At 45.8% G+C, this 17,193-nt stretch overlaps 2 long non-coding RNA genes across 3 annotated transcripts in view; one reads left to right on the top strand and one right to left on the bottom strand.

The window, feature by feature from the left end:
• The first annotated feature begins 516 nt into the window (after nucleotides 1–516).
• Nucleotides 517–17,193, top strand: part of LOC102551152 (uncharacterized) — a 70,317-nt gene continuing 53,640 nt past the window's right edge. The window contains exons 1-3 of the long non-coding RNA XR_010063713.1: nucleotides 517–784; nucleotides 913–1,837; nucleotides 8,946–11,497. This is a non-coding gene — a long non-coding RNA (uncharacterized LOC102551152). The remainder of the gene's footprint in view (nucleotides 785–912; nucleotides 1,838–8,945; nucleotides 11,498–17,193) is intronic.
• LOC134485581 (uncharacterized) lies at nucleotides 7,552–16,252 on the bottom strand. 2 transcript variants are annotated; one of them, XR_010063714.1, is made up of 3 exons: nucleotides 16,021–16,252; nucleotides 12,483–12,623; nucleotides 10,778–11,464 (listed from the first exon to the last, which is right to left on the bottom strand). It is a non-coding gene; the product is annotated as an uncharacterized LOC134485581 (long non-coding RNA). The 2 variants fall into 2 exon arrangements; XR_010063715.1 differs by lacking the exon at nucleotides 16,021–16,252 and having other exon boundaries at nucleotides 7,552–11,464; nucleotides 12,310–12,656.

The raw sequence follows: 17,193 nt of genomic DNA, 5'->3' as shown, positions 1-17,193 counted from the left end.
TTCATTGCCAGATCTCCCAAGGAGCTCAGGAAACACAACAGCTGCCCAGGGTTGCAGACGGATTTCTATAAGAAAGGCTAAACAGTTTGGGTGGTGGGGCTGCCTGCCGAGGAATCAAATACGATAGCAGGGAGCCACTGAAACGCTGTTCCTGGCATGGTATCATGGTAGGCAGCGCGCAAGAGTTCTGATGTATGTGATTCAACCTCCTCGGGAACTCAGGTCTCTGCTGCCTTTCTAAAATGGGGCTCTTTGTGCCTCCATGGGCCTTTCCAACAAAGGCGTCTTTCAGGATCTTTTTATAGCTAAGAGACCAATGGGAAGCAAGAAAATCACAGGGGATTTCAGACATAAGAAAAGCCAAATGAAGCCTAAGAGAAGACAGCTCTCCCTCCCTTCTCTGTGGGGTGACTGTTTGCGATTCAGTGCGTGCGTTGTTGTGGGACTGATAGCGAATGGAAATCTTTAGGGACTTGTTGAAGACGAGCCTTTGCAGAAATGTGAGGTTCTCAAGAATCTTGAAACAAGCGCGTAACAGGGTAGAAAGGAAAAATCTGTGTTTATGAATTTGAGCCTTCAATTCAAGAGTTATTTCCACTTGTGTTCATGAATGAACCGTCCAATAAAAGTCACGTGGTAAGGGCAGTTGCGACGGAAGTGCAGGTGAGAAGCCCGGAAGCAAGGTCCCTACCACACAGCATGAACAGAGAGAACCCAGAATGGCAGCTTTGCAACCTGAAGCCCCAGCTTGAACCTGGGCAACAAAATGGCTGGCTGCCAAGAGGTAACCTTAATTTTTACCCTTGAGTATAAATTAGAGCAGCATTCCGGCTAGGGATACTGGAAGCTCAGTGCAGACTCAGCTTGCCTGAATCCCACCACATACTACAGCCAAATCTCTTATATCCACAGGTTAATTATCCTAACTTCCTGCAGAGGGAATCTTCAATGAACACAGGCTGTATGACAGAGATCAGAGAAACACTACTGAGGTGGTGGGCAAGTAAAGGGTTATATCAACTCCCAATGCTCAGCTACAGTTGGTAATTTTATAAACAAATTTATTCATTTATTTCTCCCAGGGCAAAAGGCAAGCCTAAGACACAGAAAATATTTTGTTCTTTATTGGAAAAGGCCGTTGAGTAAAAATTATTTTTATGGCTTAAGCAACGAAAAAAAAAATAAGTTCAACCTAAAACTATTTCAGAAGCATTAGGTTAGTCCGTATTAAGTATAATTAGATTAATTATTGACTTGATCGGGAATAAACTAAGTTACCATGCTGGAATTGTTAACATTATTGTTACATGGGAAATGTCGGAATAAAATTATAGCTGGAACAAAAAAACAAGGACACGGAAAATAACCCCACTGTCAACCTAGTCTGAGGGATCTCTGAGGGGAGGAGTAGAGAGTGAGGTTAGCCACAAAGGAGGTACAGTGGTTCTCACCCTTTCTAATGCTGTCACCTTTTAATACAATCCCTTATACTGTGGTGACCACAACCATAAAATATATTTCCTTGCTACTTAGCAACTCTAATGCTACTGTTAGGTATCTTAATGCAAATATTATATATGTGTGTGTGTGTGTGTGTGTGTGTGTGTGTGTGTGTGTGTGTGTGTCCCTTAAGGGGTTGCAACCCACAGGTTGAGAACCTCTGGGACAAGAGCTTGTTGGAAAAAAGCATCCACTATTTCTCATGGTCAGAACTGCACAATGGTGGAGCACCAGCTCGGTCTACACAGGACGCCGGGCTGGATCCTTGGATGTCAGACAATGGATTATCAAGAAATCTTAGACTAGCTCTCGGTTTCTCATACAGAGATCAAAACATGTGAGTAAAGGTTAAAGGTGATCTGAAGTCGGGGTGTGTGGTTCACTAGACAGGAGGGGTAAGAGGAAACCCATACAAATCGCACAGACGCCAGTCTACTAACATTATGTGTAGCTTGGCTGAGAAGCCAGTAAACCCTTCCACAGAAAGCTGTGAAGAGGGGAGTATGCAGAGCGAGCGGTCGGGATAAGGACAGCTGAAGATCTACAAATTAAAGCTGGGAATTGAAACCAGTTAGCTACAGTGACAGAAGGGCAAAGTGCAGGATGTTAACAGAGTCAAGAAGATCAAAGTGCGGCACCGCAGAAGACTGGGAAATGAAGAGAATAATCAACTGAACTTATGTGGGTGGGGCTGCACTCCTGACCAGTGCTGCACAAGTCCAGGGGGTACCCTTCTCCCCCCGACTGGTGCTTGGGGCTTGGGTTGGTACAGGTTTCACCTGGAGGTAAGGTTTCTTAGTGTTTTATGGCTGTGATCAGATACTGTGACCAAGGCAATTCTTATAAAGGCAAACATTTAATTGGGGCTGGTTTACAGTTTCAGAGGTTTGGTTCATTATCATGGTGGGGAACACGGCAGCCTGCAGGCAGACATGGTGCTGGAGGAGCTGAGAGCTCTACATCTTGATTTGAAGGTAGCCTAAAGGAATGTGTGTGTCACACAGAAATGGCAACAACTCTTAAGTTATTAGTAATCAATACACAAAAGGACAGCCGTTAGCCTGTAGTTCTATCCTGATAGTGTTTGAACTTCGAATTATCCTGTGAGATGGGCAGGTACTGAACACAGCAAAGACACCACAAGTCAACAGCTCTTTTAAAATACAAAACAAAACAAAACAAAAACTTAGTCTTGGCCTTTGCCCTTGATAGGAAAGAACCAGATCAGGATCAATAAACCAAGGACAATTAAAAAACCAAAAACCAGATCTCTGCAGAACTGGAGCTCATGAGTGATAAAGAAATAAGCCAATCAGATTCGAAAACGGTAAAACTACTGCAAAGCCCTCACCTCATTAGGAAGATGGTGATGACCCTAGAGCACTGGCCTCCAAAGATCTACTGGAGAGAAACTGGGGGCATTGACGCATGTGTCCCTTAGGCCTACAGAGACCATACATACCAGTGAGAGGCAGAGGCTTCCCACAATGCCCACCTACCCCTCCTCTCAGCTTGCACACCTCAACCCCCTCCACAATGTAGTTCCTCTTTTTTGTCGGGAAGGATGTTACAAAGGCATGCCACCTGTCCCATTGTCTATGTAGATGTCTAGTCTGGAATGTTTAATGTCAATCCCCGCCTCCTTTTTTGGTAAGTTTCCCACAGGTTTTTAAATAACTTCCTTGTTGTTCCTTTGAATTAACAGGGGCTGGTTCATGGCCCTGTCAAACACCCATGAATTCAGGATTCTCTTTCCCTAGTCCCTAGTGGGTCGGGGTGAGAGTCTTGACCAGTGAATAGGAGGAACTACTCAGCCATCTCCTGTTAGTACCTGTAGAGAGCTGTCCGCTGATGGGGACAATTCTCACTAGGATATAGACATCTTCGACACCTTGTTTTCAGCCATTTTTTTTTACCCTGAGAGAACAGAATCCTTTTATGAATGAATAAACGAATAGGAAAAACCAGGTCAGATCAATCAACGCAACAGTTTTGAGTACCCATTTCACGCATTCAACACTGGAAACTGGTTTGTAGTAAGAGGTCTGAGTAGATGGAGGAAGTTAACTATAATAAGAAACGGAGCTGGAAATCACAGATGAGAGAGGGGAGTGGCTCCTCTGTGAACCGGAAGTATTATGTCAAACCGGAAGTACTCTGTCCCGGGGCTTTATGTGGCTGGCTTTTCCTGCTTCCCTCGTTGAAGCAGTCCTAAGTACAGCCTGGGGATGGTGAACGCTGCATAGCTAAGTTAGCTTATCTTTGTGAACTGCCCCGTGTGGGGAATGTTTGTTCAGGGAATATACCGCACTTGTCCTCATTTCATCCAATTGTCCACAGAGTGATGGATTTTATGTTCTATAACTAATACCGCAGAGCATGCTTGAAATCTATTGGCTTTAGACAAGATATGCTTTTCCAAACTCCCTGTACATGTGTTCTCTGATCTTGTTTTGTTACTAAGCTGATCAACACTGCTGCCCCCCCTTATTTAGACTTTTTTCCTTTCTTTTTTTTTTTTAATTTAATCCTTGGGGTTGGGGATTTAGCTCAGTGGTAGAGCGCTTGCCTAGCAAGCGCAAGGTCCTGGGTTCGGTCCCCAGCTCCAAAAAAAAAAAAAAAAAAAAAAATTTAATCCTTTTACACAGTTCAGATTTTATCCCCTTCCTGGTCCACCCTCTGTGCCACATCCCATACCTCCTCCCCGCAACCTCCTACCCCAGCTTGGTCTCCACAAAGATGTCCCCATCCCCCCTCCCACCCCACCTCACCTCCCCACTCCCTGGGGCCTCCAGTCTCTTGAGGGTTAGGTGCATCTTCTCTGACTGAGTCCAAACCTGGCAGCCCTCTGCTGTATATGTGTTGGGGGCCTCATCTCAACTGGTGTGTGCTGCCTGGTTGGTGGCCCAGTGTCTGAGAGATTTCAGGGGTCCAGGTTTATTGAGACTGGTGGTCCTCCTACAGGGTTGCCCTCCTCCTCAGCTTCTTCCAGCTTTTTCCTAAGCTTTTCAACCAGAGAGGTCAGCAGCTTCTGTCCATTGGTTGGATGCAAATATCTGCATCTGCCACTTTCAGCTGCTTGCTGGGTCTTTTGGAGGGCAGTCACAATAGGCCCCTTTTTGTGGGTGCCCCATAGCCTCAGTAATAGTGTCAGGCCCTGTGGCCTCCTCTTGAGCTGGATCCCAATTTGGGGCTGTTCCTAGACCTTCTTTTCCTCAGGCTCTTCTCCATTTTTGACCCTGGGGTTCTTTCAGGAACAATTTTGGGTCAGAGCTTTTGACTGTGGGATGACAACTGCATCCCTCACTTGATGCCTTGTCTTTCTGCTGGAGGTGGACTTTATAAGTTCCCTCTTCCCACTGTAGGGCATTTCAGGCCTCTGGTACACATCCTACCTCCCGAGGTTGCCTGTTTCCATTCTTTCTGCTGGCCCTCAGGATCAGGCAGAGAGTGTTCACAACCCCTGGGCTGCTGGACTCGGGGCTTTGGCAATTCTTGGTGGCAGCAGAGCCGAGATTCCATTATTGCGTGATTGTTCTAGAAGTGTGTGATGGCAGGGCTGGGAGGTCAGATGGCTCTGTGGCCTTGGGAAGTCACTCACTCTAAATGGCTATGACTGTAAAGATCCTTCCCCTGACCAGGGCTGTGGGGAGGATCAAGTAAGAAACCTCTCAGAACAGTGCCTGACACAAGCCACTGCTTAATAAACACGGCATGTTATTTAAGGAGCAGGACGCATCAGGTTGGAGAGACTTGTTCTAGCCGGTAAATACAGAGGCAGTTACAAGTTTTCTAGGCACTTGAGCAAAAAGAGAATTGTAGTTTTTCCTGAGACTGGGGGACCTTGTCTGCAGAGAAGGAGATTGTCTCGTTGGGTTCACGTTCTGCCCTTGCAAGTGTTGCTGATGTTGACTTAGTTCCCTTGCGAAGCTGCCCAGCACCCAACAGCACCTGTCACCTTCTGCAGTCACTTATTAACTCTCTGGTTACTCCTGGAAGGGGGGTATTTGTTTTCTGGGAGAGTCACCAAGAATTGAAAAACAAAACCCTCAAAACAAGCAAACAGGGCCTATCTGGGACAGTGAAGAACTCGACTCCACTTCTCCTCAGGTCCATCAGAGTCTCAGGTGCCATTCATATCCCTCCATTTGATGTCATTCTTGTTGCTGCTTTGGGTCTGTTGTTAGTTAGTTAGTTAGTTAGTTAGTTAGTTAGTTAGTTAGTTAGTTTGATTGAGACAGGGTTTCTCCGTGCAGCTCTGGCTGTCCTGGAACTAGCTTTATAAACCAGGCTGATCTCGAACTCAGAGATCCACCTTTGCCTCCTGAGTCCTGGGAATGAAGGTGTGCACCACCACCGTCCCCCACTCTAAATCTGATGTTTTAACTGTAGAAGTTTCACATTTGTATAGTGAGAGCAGCAGGATAGGTGCGGAGAAACTGCAGCAGCGATCGGTTGGGATTTAGTCCCTTCCCTTTTCTCTACTGTGACTGGCAGGACTCGTCCCGTAACCTTGACAATGCTCATCTTATACCCCTGATAGTACAGGGCTACACTGGGCCAATCCTCAAGCCCCTACCAATGCAAATGCTCCACAGTCTCATGGGCTTGGATCAGAGATGACTTCTATGAATGACCCTAAACAATTTGACGGATTTTAGAGGTTTCAACTTAACACTCTTCTCATTAAGTAGTATTAGGCAAGCGCCGGCTGTATGTGCTTCAGGCCCATGTCTTCATAGCCTCAAGACCCTTGAAGAGCCTACTCTGGGCCCACCTGACCCCTCTGGATTTTTCTGATGCTGTGGGTGCTGCTGCTTCCTGCTGGGAAGCTTCCGGGCAGCTGCTGTTCTTGGATTTCTGTTTCCATTTGTTGCCAAAGACAGTGAGCTCATGGCAGGCTGCCTGGCTCAGCATCCCACTCCGAGATCTCTTGTTCTATAAAGAAGTTGCTCCATTTTCCTCCAGGCTAATGTACAGCTGCGTTCAGGAGCATTGAACTGTAGGATAATCACTTAACTGTGCTCTAAGATTGTAAGGGCCCTGCCTTCGCTTCCTCAGCAGAGATATGCCCACAACAACAAGGCTTTGGTTGTCTCCTGACTGCATGTGGCCTGTGGCTCTGTTTCTCATGAATATATCCCATAAGGGAAATGCTCAAAGAGCCAATGATTCAGAAGTCCCCACATGTGGCTCTCTCTACATTCAGGTTTCTAAAGGAGCAGTGCTGGGTAATTCCGCATGCATTTTGGAAGCTGGGTGATTTTTCTCACGGTGTTCTGTAAGAGGACTGTGTCTTCTAATAACTGGCTCACCTCAAAGGCCAATCACTTTGAATTTAAGACAAGGCACTGTCACATATTAATGGCAGAAGAGAGCAAGAATGATCACGAGTATCACAAATATCCGTACATCTTGCAGGGTGAGCATTTTCTAGGACAAGTCTTCCTCTCAACACCATTTTGGAGATGAAAAATCTCTCATGGTCTCAAAGTCGCACATAGCCAAACTGAAATTTTAATTAAGATTTAAATTAGGAAGCCAAGAGGGTCGATACTGACAGGAGGGCCTGATGCGTCCCAGGAGACATCCCCTAAGGCTTAGGAGGCCACAGAGTCATTTTTAGGCCTCCGTTACTTTCACGCAGGACATCAGCTACCACTGTTCTTTCGATCACCTGGGGCCTCTACAATGCTGACCAAGCTCCAAGCTCCCGTGCGAGAGACACTGAGGGGTCAGGAACCCTGCTCAGTGCTGTAGAACCCAGAAGCCAACGAATGAAACTGCTAAGCCTCTGTGCAAAGTACTCCTCCATCATCCAAGATGGCGCACAGCCAAGTGCAGGGAAACCCTGCAGGCAAGTGTCAGGGTCCAGGAGAAGGGCTAACCATGTGCATTGCACCAGTTCTATCAGCTTCCACTTCTTTACTTTCGCATACTTCTATAAGTCTTCACATTTGGTTTCAAATAACCTTTTATTAAAGTATTAAATGTTATGGATATGGGTATTACATAGTCATTTATCAAGTACACATAGGCCGAGTCCATATGTTTTTATTATATGTAATTTTTATTGAGGCATATTGAGCAAATTTAGACATGTCCACCCAAGTGCACGTGGCCTGAGGATATGGCTTTGAAGGCTCTTTAAATATGAACTAGTATCTCTTCAGAGACGCCATCTGTAACCCCTAGAAGTCCCTTCATCCACCAAGATGAAGAACATGCATTCTACCACTGTAGGTCTATTGATTGCTTTTGTTCTTTATAATCATGATGTAAGTGTTCACACGTAGATGATGTATACATGCTTCAACATCTGTCACACCTACCTAGCATCAGATCTGGGAGATCCACCCATCATGGGACTGATCGTGGTTGCTCTTTCCTGTCATGTACCCTTACCTCAGCTCACTTGCTTAGACCTATAGCTTAGCTGCTTGGGAATCTGAGGAAGAATGATTACAAGTCCAAGTCCAAGGTCAGCCAGGACACCTTAGTGAGACCCCATGTCAAAATTAAAGTTTAAAAGAAAGGGTCTGGGAATATAGCTCAGTGGTAGAGTGTTGGCTTAGAATATTAGGTTAGGACCTTGTAAGGCTCTAGGTTCAACCCCCCAGTGCTCTGATGAGAAAAGAAAAGTATTCCCTTGAGTAGAAATAGCCATGTACTTATCCATCCTTCAGATGATGTGGGGTAAAAGTTTCCTTTGGGGTCTATTAGATGTAAGTATATATGCCTACATACACAAATACAGACACAGACACAGACACAGACACAGACACAGACACACACACACACACACACACACACACACACACACACACACACACACACACAGAGGAGAGAGAGAGAATGAGAAAGTATGCATGCCTTCAATCCCAGCACTCAGGAAGCAGAGGCAGCAAGTTCGTAGGTTCAGGGCTAGCCTGGACTACATAGTATGACCCTGTCTTTTAAAAAAGTCTCTGGCCAAGCCACACACATAAATTGCTGTGTAACTGGGACTCAGCAACGGCCTCCTCTGCCTAGCTTCAGATGAACCTAGAGGGATGTCATTCCCAGACTCTCAGAGTCAACAGAGAAAATCCCTGAGTTCTGGAAAGCCCGTGGATACCTGCTGTCTGTATTAACAAGTCCGATGGGTAGATACCTGGGTCAGCTCATGCCTTGAGATACTATCCAAATATTCTGGGAATTCATGTACTGCCTGCTCTGAGTCAGGGAGGACGATGCTATAATTTGAGACAACTAGGAACATTGGCTCACATCTCTCGAATTTCTGACACAGTTGGAAGAGAGAGATCTTGAGGCTAGGGATCATACTTTGAGGTAAACCTGCCACCTCAAGTTCAGGCGTTTTCTCTGCGGAGAACAATTTGGGGCTGGCTCGGGTGTGTGTGGGCAGCCCGAGTGAGCATCTCTTTGCATATTTTCGGTTACAGAACAACTTACGAGAGCCACATGGGCAAAGGGCAGTGTAAAGGCCGTTGGTCCTCAGAAAATATCCAATTACAGACTCAACCAAGCTCAGAAAAGGGGAACGGAGTCAGGAGAGCCAGGGAGCCTGGTGATACCCAACAATGTGGGAGAAGCATGATGAACTGAAGCCTCTGGGAGGCTAATCATGGAATCGCAGCCCTCACCACCTGACGCGGAGCCACATATTTCAAACCACAGGCAGTTCCTGACCCACGGTGGGTCCACTTTCCACATTTCCTCGTCACTCTGCTGTGACAGCAACAGGCACTGGGCAACTGGGATTTTGAATTCTGATCTCTTCCCTGGCCAGCAGCAATGCATCCTTGGGTCCTTCCCTTTGTGACAGGCAGCACTGGTGAGCTACAGTTCTGAGCCAGCTCAGTAATGGGGCAGGGGGACAAGGGAGCCTCCGAGGTACGCTGTGTCTCTATGCTGTCATCACTCTGTAATGGCACTTTTTTGTTTGTTGGTTCTTTAGAGATGAAGTCTTAGGCATCCAAAGCTGGCCTTCAAGTGGCGATTTTATTGCCACAGTGTCCAAAGTGCTGAGATTACAGATGTGGGCCACCATACCCAGCAATTCGATGCACTCCTGAGTTTGGTATATTCAACATGTCATGGGTTTATTAGGACACAGCCTCACCAGTATCATCTTCTATCAATGGGTTTATGATCAAACACCACCTGTCAGAAGTCATTTGTGTTGCAATTTAATAAGATAACTTTCCCTAATTGGTGTCCCTAATTAGTTTTGGAAAATTTGTACATATATTTGTATATGTATTTGTATATATATTTGTATATATTTTGGAAAATTTGTATATATTTCTTTCCAACCTAAGAACATTAAAATTTTGCTTTCTGACTTGTAAGTAGCCATGACTACTTCAGCAAAATCAGGCAGGAAGAAATGGGAAAGAGAAAAAAAAATCATACACCCAGCTCCATCATGCTTAGCTTACCTTGGTATACATTAGCAAAGCCCCCCCTGTTCTTTCATTTTCCCCTAAATTTCTCTTTTTCCCTCTTTCTTCTCCCTTGGTGGAGCATATCACATACCACGACGTGATAGCAGTCTGGTTTGTTTGTTTGTTTAAAACTTTGTTGTGAGACAGGCTTTCAGGGTGGAGCTCAGACTGGCCTCAACTGCAGGAGCGACCCCCACCCCACCCCACCTTGCTTCGACCTCCAAGAGTTATGAGACACAGACATGTGCCATCTTGCCTAGGGAATAGGACATTTATAATGTGAATATTTTCACATATCCTGGAAGGTTTCATAAGTCAAGCTTACTTTGTCCTACTCTCTTTTAGAGATGATCGTGCCATATTACGCCTCCCCTCCTGCATTGCGGGAATCTCATTTATCAGCTAAATTGTAACGCGACCATAGGCACATCATCCTCACCGGTTGGCATAGAATTCGGCTTTGTGTGCTTTCCCTTCCTTTCTCAGAGAAGGAAATTGAGAGGCTCAACGCTGTTTTTGTTTGTTCTGTTCTGTTCTGTTTTGTTGTTTTGTTTTAAGGAGCCTGTCACAATTTTAACAAAACCCACTTCACATCATGTATACTATGAGTAAACTACGAACTTGATCCCCAGAATCAAGAAGCCAAATAGGAGGGAGTTCTGGAGTTTGGAATCAATGGGAGAGAATGCACTGTCTGAGATCTGGGCACATTCGATCGTGAGTGCCCCTTACAGAGGGAGCCAGACACTGCCAGGTCCCCAGGGACAGTTGGCAGTGTGGAGCTACACTAAGGAGGCAGGGGACAGTCCTGCAGTGATGCTATGGCGTTGTCATCAGAATGTCTCTCTTTTTAATTTATTTTTTGTTTTCCAACCGCAGTTCCCAATTTACTATCCTTCGACTCCTCCCAGCCTCCCCCAACCTTCCCTCTTCCCCAGATTCACTCTTCCTTCATTTCCCTCCAGAAAACAGCAGTCTCCCAGGGATATGGGCTGAACACTATGTAACAAGGTACCGTAAGACTAGGCACAAAGCCTCCTATCAGGGCTGGGGGAAGCAAGGCATAGAAGGAAAAGAGTCCCAGGAGCTGATGAAAGAATTGAGATAATCCTACATCCACTGCTAGGAATCCCACAAAAACACCTAGCTAAAAACCATTGTCATATATGCTGAGGACCTAGCACAGACCCATGCAGGCTCCATGATCGCTGCTTCAGTCTCTGTGAGCTGCTACGAGCCCTGCTTAGTTGATTCTGTGGGCCTTGTTCTCCTGGTATCCTCAACCCTCTGGCTCCTGCAATCCTTCCTTCCCCTCTTCTGCGGGGGTTCCCTGAGCCCCAAGAGGAGGAGCCTGAGGGAGATCTTCAGTTTGGGGCCTCTATCCGCCTAAGGTTTGGTTGTAGGTCTCTGCATCTGCCCCATCGGCTGGCAGCGGAAGCCTGTGTGATGACGATCGGACTTCCAGGGCCTTCTCTTTCCGAGTCATTTTTCCTTTCACTCCACATCTCGGAGATCTGCAATCAGCAATTGCAATCCACAGTAATCAGGTAAGGGATATTCAGACTCCTGCTGCTTCTAGGGACAACGGGCAAGAAGATTACAGGAGTCACTGGTTCCTCTAAGAAAGGAACATCGTATGACGGTAGGGTGGGTGCCCCTTAATGATAAGCAGAATACAGTCTGGTTGACCGCAGCAGATCAACGCAATTTTTATTTTGATTTTGAGATATGGTCAGATGTAGCTCAGTCTGTCTGGAACTCACTATGTAGCCGAGATTGACTTTGCGCTTTTTGTGTGTGTGTGTTGTTTGTGTTCAGTATATGTACATCTGAACATAGGGGGCATGCGCACCGTTACCGGAAAAGACCTCAGGCATCCTGTTTCCCCACGCTCTGATTTATTACCCACAGACAGGGTCTCCTCTGAACCTGGGAGTGGGCTCGTGGTCAGCAAACCCTGACGCTCTTCCTGTCTTTGTCAGTAACACCCCTGGGTTACAGGTAATCATTGTCAGGCTCAGCCCTTTTATGTGGATGACGGAGATTTGAACTTGGGTCTTCATGTCTCTTCAGCAAACTCTCCTACCCACTGAGCCACCTCCAAAGCTGAACTCTGACCTTCTGACCCTCCTGCCTTCACTTCCCGTGTGCTGAGATTGCAGGCTTATACCAGCATGCTCAGTATATTTGATGCTGAACCCAGGGCTTCATGCATGTCCGTACAGCATCCTATTGAGTATCCCTAGCCTCTGCATTCCTCTTTAGGAACCCCCGGGGCCCATAAAGGTTACTAGCCGCCGTTGGGGTTGGAGGCCAGGAACCAGAAATCACCATGCCCACATGCATCCCTGCAACCTACCGTCAACCTAGCAAGGATGGGATCCCTGTCAGGTAGAGTGCAGGACGAGCTCAGCCTGCCTTCCCAGCTGAGATGCATGAGTTCCAGACATCCGTGTCCTTCCTCTACAGGCACATCTGCTCAGCTCTGGCTATCTTTGTCTGTTAGCCTTCCTTCCCGAGTCCCCGACTCACCTATCCACTGGCCTCTCCTCAGCCTCTGTGGAGGACTGCACATGTGTGTGCACACACACTCCTGCCACCTGGAGTCCTCTCTGCGTTCCCCCTCTTTGTCTCATTTTGGTTCACAGCAGGGCTTCACGATTCTCTTGCATTCTGTTAATAAAAATTAAGCAATCAATTTTCTTCCCCTTCATTACATCTAATCCCCCTCTAACTCAATTATTATTGCAACCCTGGCAAGTGCTTTGCAATGGCAGATGGCAGGAAGGACAGGTTGCCAAAATAAAGGGCATTGTTTGCTGAGGGATATTGTTTCCATGAAAGTGATGACACTTTCCTTCCAAGGATGGATTATTTTTTTTTCTAAAATCAAATTCGTGGAGCTCTGTTAATGTAATAGTTTTGAGCAAGTGCTGCCAAGACTAACATAGGCATACACAACGAACTTCAGCGGCCATTAAGAGTCCTTTATGTAATTTAGTAACGTAAAATAATAGGATGATATATATCGTTTTCTTTGAAAGAAATTAGAATAAACGTATGACGTGACTTTGCGTTCCCAGACATTCGAGTTCTAAGCTATCCAATTGCAAAGGTGTTTTATTTGGTGCCGCAGTACAGCGCAAACCTGGTAGACTGACTTATAGTCCTTTACAATGTTTCTTGGGAAATTTCTGACTGACTGAGAAGGCAGGTATCCAAGCCAAAGTGCAAACTCTAATCGATTGATCAATTGAACGATAGATTGATTGCTATTGTCTGTGCTAATGCGAGAACGGGGTAAAAAGGGAACGGGTACTGTCTGTAATACCCCCAAGGAAGTTCAGCAAGAGTAGAGGTTAGAGGTAAGTGTGCCTCCTCAGGGTTGAACCCTGAAGAATTTTGGAAGGCTAATTTTTCCCTCTTGCAGGTGCTTGCATGTGTGTGCTTGTGTGTGAGCCTTGTGTGTGTGTACTTGCATATGTGCTTATGTGTGAGCCTTGTGTGTGTGCGCTTGGATGTGTGTGTGTGTGTGTGTGAGTGTGCATGCCTTGTGTACGTGCTTGCATGTGTGTGTGTGCATAAGCCTTGTGTGTGTGCTTGCATGTGTGTGCTTGTGTGTGTGGCCTTGGATGTGTGTGTGTGCGTGTGTGTGTGTGTGTGTGTGTGTGTGTGTGTGTGTGTGCGCGTGCGTGCACATGCATGAGCCTTGCCTATCGTTGCTCAGGAATTACCCACCTTGTTTTCTTGAGGCAGGTTTGCTCATTGGCCTAGAACTCAACAAGTAGACTAAGATGGCTGTCCAGTGAAACCCCTTGGATCCATGTCTTCAATTCACCAATTCTGAGATTTCAATTTTGTCACCTGCCTGACTTTTTTTTTCTTGTTCTGTGTGGGTTTGGGAGAATTGAACTCTGGTCCACATTCTTGTGTCAAGCACTTTCCTAACTGAGCTATTATCCCAGACATTCACCTTTTTGAGACAGGGTCTTACTATGTAGCCCTGGCTGGATTGGAGCTCACTGTGTGGACCAGGATGACATGTCCTTGAACTTGCAATAGTTCTCCTATCTAGGCTTTCTAAATGCTGGGATTACAGGTGTATCACACCGTGCCAACCCCAGCAAGCTATTTCTACGCTATATTGGTGGAAAGGCTGTTTTGTTTTGTTTGGGGTTTTTTATTTGGTTGGTTGTTTTGTTTCTGGTATAGAATCAGTCTCCTTAGTTGATAATTAATTACTCCAATTATAATACTTTCTGTCATGCTGTGTTTTCTTGTTCACTGCTTCTAGTCATTTGGTTTTTCTAGAACACAGGAGAGTCCCAGAGATGGAGGTCTCAGGGTCAAGAATTATCAGTAAAAGGACCTTAGCATGCATCTTTCTGCAGGCCAGGAAACCTGGGCATCTCTGTCCATTAATTCCCAGAGTGGACTTGAGTTTATCAGGACACAGTGAGTCTAAAACATCTGGCCAAGATTTCCCTTCTCCTAAAACAACTTGGTCCTGCATTACATAAGCGACTGCTAGACGTAAACATAAAAGGTGTTTCCTTTGTACGATACATTTATAACATTGTATAAAGCAGCAAGATACACTCACCATGGGAAACTCAGAAGGTGTAAACAAGCGCAGCAAATTTTAAAAACAAAAAGCAAAATCACCTATAATTCTGTTCTACAGAGACATCCGCCATTGAAATGCTACTGCGTCTGAAAGCTTTTGCTGTTCAGACTACGTCCGCTGTTGGCCAAGGGAATGGCCGTTCATACATGTCGCCTTGTCTGTTTAGCTTGCCAGTTGTTTTAGTGAACTCTCGGTTGCTGTGAAGAAAAACCTGAGATAGCCATTTTAAAAGGAGGACAGTATTGTTTCAGCTCATGGTTCAGAGCTTTGACCCAATAGCAGGGAGCATGTGGCAGAACTCAGCTGCTCACCTGTGACAACTGGGAACAAAGGAGAGAAGAACGTCCCAAGGTCTTCATATCCTGCAGCCCATCACTTCCTAACTCCTTCCACTAGGCCCCGCCTCCCACAGTTTCCACATCCCCCAATTGTTTATAAATATGCCCGTGGGGCACATGCCAGATCTAGACAGTAGTGGCAACATTAATATTGCTAATATGACCATCATTTGGCCAAACATACCTTAGTATTTTTAATGGCTGCAAAGTACTCTGCTTGTTTACGTGGATATACCATAGGTGATTTTTAACCACTTCCCTGCGTTTTACAGTTAGAAAATTTCCGAAGGTTAAGTTACAATATGCATTTTAGTCAACTGGCTTGTCATCAGTGCTTTACGTTATGTGGCGATGATTACCCTGGGACAGATTAGTAGAGGTGAACTGTTGAGTCAGAGTTAGTTTGTTTTTAATTTAAGGATTTTAATGTTGCTTGTCCATCTGACTTCCTGCAAGGATACGTGGTATTTTGCAAATCGTGACTTTTCAAATGTGTATAATCTGATTATATTTTCATTATCTGAAAATCACACACACACACACACACACACACACACACACACACACGCTTTTCTCATGTGCCTTCCAGTTTCAACTAAATATGTGCCTTCCAGTTTCAGCTAAATGACCTTACTGTACTTTAGAGCAATTGTTAAATAGGACCCCCTTAGAGTGTACCAGGTTCTTTTGAAAAACAGCCCTCATTTATACAACCGTCGCACTTAACATACAAATGAGTGTGGCCTTGAGCTCATGGGATTCAGATGTCTGTTCAATTAGAGCCATTTTCATAATGCATTTGAAGACTTTTGCTCAATATTCATAAACCCAAATGTTCAGATACTCTATTTGCCAGACTATTATGTCCCTGCATAATGGGAGGCTTCTGAGGCAGGACTGGCTGCCTTGCCCTGGCTCTGGGAACACACTACAGGTAACGTGCCTTTGGCTTCACTCCCAAAACCGCAGCACACAGATGGCAGGGGAACAAAAGGCCCGAGTGGCCCACCAGGTTTCAGCTGCTCTTCCAGCCTTCCCCTCAGCCCTCCTGGGGTCTGTCTGCTCCCTCCCTCCCTTCCTCTCCACCCACTCCACGATCACGCACCTCTGCCCTCCAGGACTGACAAAAGACCATGCTCAAAATACCCGAATGTTGGCCCAATATGGAAAAGCAGAAAAGCGAGCCATTTGATGTCACCCAGTCTTCTCATTAGACACTGTCACTGCTCTCCTCTTTGAATGTCAGGGAAATAAAGTCCATTTAGGTGCCAAGAAATCTTCCTGGTGGAGGGGTTGCTATAGCAACCATGGGGCGATGAATTAACCAGCAAGCCATTCAGTCCTAAGGTGCTGGCTTGGAAACTGCTCTGCATGGTGTCCTACCTTCTTTTGAAACTAGACGGTTCTGCGAGGGCCCAATGTCTGCTTTCTATTTCTGTGTTTTCGGCACGACTGTTAGTTAAGGTATTTGGTTTGCTATAGAACTAAGACTCCCAGAGGGGAGAAGAGGTGGGGTGGAGAATAAGCTGAAAGACTAGCAAACTATGACGAACCCAGAACAACTTTAAAGTGTAGGGGGGTGGGGGGTGATCAAACAGACTCGGCTCCCTACAGAAGCAGGTGCGGGAGGCTAATGTAAATTCTGTGCCCTGAGAGGAGGTAGAACAAAATCTATCGAATGTGGGACTGGTTGAAAATAAACCTCACGCTTTTATTAATCTAATCCCTGCTTTGTAAGCCATGACATTTAACCGGGTAATTAAATGATAATTGAATAAGTCTGCGAGGCATAGAACCAGGCTGAAAGGCACATTCCCTTGAGACAATTTTTTTTTTATCAAATATTGACTCACTCTTCAATATTAATGATGGAGAGTTAATGCTGTATTTTATATTTACATACTAACATTGTTTGGAAGATCCTTTGTGATTTATAGGTTCTCAACTTACTCATGTGAGTTGAATGGAAAGCACAAAAGAAAAATCCGAGGTCTGGGGAACACACCCGGATGGTAGTGTGGCCCAGGGCGAAGCTGCACTGCCCTTCCTCCTGCCCCTCATCTATGGTGGCCTTCAGAAAGGCACACAAGTCTGAGTGTCCTTCCCCAAACACACTGGCTTGGTGCCGGGGGGAGAAGCAGAGTTTCTTTTCCTTTTAAGATTATGATATTATTAGTGTTTAGTTAACATGTGCGTGCATGTGCATGTGAAATCAGGTACCTGTGGAGGCCAGACTCGTCGAACCCCATGGAGGAATTGTAGACCGTTGGGAGCGACC

Source organism: Rattus norvegicus, chromosome 2 (assembly GCF_036323735.1).
Source record: "Rattus norvegicus strain BN/NHsdMcwi chromosome 2, GRCr8, whole genome shotgun sequence".
NCBI classification, from domain to species: Eukaryota; Metazoa; Chordata; class Mammalia; order Rodentia; family Muridae; genus Rattus; species Rattus norvegicus.
Note: the sequence above shows the minus strand (reverse complement) of the source record. Positions and strands in the feature narration are given on the sequence as shown.